Raw genomic sequence first — 2,059 nt, 5'->3', positions numbered from 1 at the left:
GAGTTTATATTATCTATTATAAATCTATTATAAATCTATATATATTTTATTATTATTTTTACTATTATTAAATTTTATACACTCAAAATTTTATAGAAAATTTGTGATTTCAATATTTGATATTCAATTACTTAAAATAATACTAAAAAATATTTTAAAAACAAAATATTATAAAAACATATTAAATACTAATAAATTATAAAATTAATATAGTAAATTATATATATTAAAATAATATATATAAATATTTTAATTGTGAAAATATAATTATTTTCAATATATAATAATTTTTTCGATTAATAAATCGTTCGTAAGAACAAAAACATTTTTTTTAGATAATTCGTTAGAATAATCGAGCGTGTAAAGTAGTCGTTTAACTGGCAAAACCGGCCAGACCGTTTCCACTTCCGGCTCGTTTGCGATGTAATTACATCCGTAGTTGTATCGCGAGCATATACTCTTATGAGTATGCGTACGCACGTGTATTAAAATAGTTTCGACATGAATCAATTGACCGCAATTCAGTTCTGATTTTATTCTGATTTTTGTTAATATTAAATATTATAACTAATCATTAGATATAAATAAGTAAAATAATATATCATAATAACAATTTTGTTAATAAAATATCTTTCGATATACATATATCTATACATTTTCACAATATTTTGAGTGTATATAATGATAAATTCTAATTATAATAGTAATTAGCAATTATATTTCAAATTAATAATAATAATAATTAATATTAAAAATATATATATAATATATAAAGCTTCAATATTTTGAATTTAAAACAACATTTATTAAAAATTAAATAGTATGTTTGATTTATTTAAAATAAAATTATTTAAAATAAAATCAATTAATTAATTATTAAATGAATTAAATAATAAAAAATAGAAAATTGTGTCGCATAAATAGAAAGCATAATGTTCTATCTGTAATAAAAGTTTCACCCGGGCTATTTAAAATTTGATACGCGCACTTCTACCAATCTTGCTTCTCGATTGCGTGACAAATATAAATATGCAGTTAGTGTACTAGAATCATGGTAATACAAAATGACTATACATCATTATATATGACGTATAGTCAATATATGAAACAAATATATAAATATATAAATCTTGATTCAAATCCTTTGATAAGTTTTTATGACATTTTTATGATAAGATCAAATAACAAATTATAATGCATAATTTCAATAACATATTCATAACTATTTACAAATTATTTTGTATTATATTGATTCTATATAATACAAATTTATATATAAAAATTATTACAATGTTTTTAATATAATTTCTCTTAAATATAATTCTCAAAGATAATAATTTTTACCAATATTTATATTTAATTTAATAAACTATTTAATTGTATTATTATTAAGAAGCTATATTTTGTTTTGATTTATTGATGTTATAAACTTGTAAATATAATTTATAGTATAATATAAATATAAAATATAATTTTAATTTTTTTTGTATATAATAATAATATATAATACATAAATATATGAAACAAATATATAAGTATATGAAATAAAATATAAAATATATAGTATATAATAAATTATTACCAATAATATTTAATTACATAATTTTTTTATACAATAAAATTTAATTAATTTTACTTATTTACATTAGTTATTCTTATTAATATCTGTATTAGAAATATTTGTAATAATATTTAATTTATATTTGATATATTATTCTTAATAAAATTATTAATAATATATATATAATTTTATTGCACTATCATTCATAAATCTCATTGGCATTCTATATTTATTATATCATTGAATACACATGTACAAGTCAAATAAAATTATCTTATTTTATATTTTATATTTTATCACAAATGTATTTCAAGTTATTTGAAATATTTACATTTAATATTTTAACATTTCATAATCTTAATTTCTTATAATTATAATTTTAAATTATATAAAATAATTATATAAATTATATAAAAACATAATTTTTATTAAATTTAAAATAACTGATCTTTATTTAAGTTAATAAATCTTTATTTAAGCTTAGACTATAAATGATAT

General features: G+C 15.8%; 1 protein-coding gene across 2 annotated transcripts in view; it reads right to left on the bottom strand.

Moving 5' to 3' along the window:
* LOC102678549 (tumor necrosis factor receptor superfamily member wengen) overlaps positions 1 to 2,059 on the bottom strand; it is a 24,602-nt gene that overhangs the window by 21,875 nt on the left and 668 nt on the right. The window lies entirely within an intron of this gene.

Source organism: Apis dorsata, unplaced genomic scaffold (genome assembly GCF_000469605.1).
Source record: "Apis dorsata unplaced genomic scaffold, Apis dorsata 1.3 scaffold_575, whole genome shotgun sequence".
Classification (NCBI taxonomy): Eukaryota; Metazoa; Arthropoda; class Insecta; order Hymenoptera; family Apidae; genus Apis; species Apis dorsata.
Note: the sequence above shows the minus strand (reverse complement) of the source record. Positions and strands in the feature narration are given on the sequence as shown.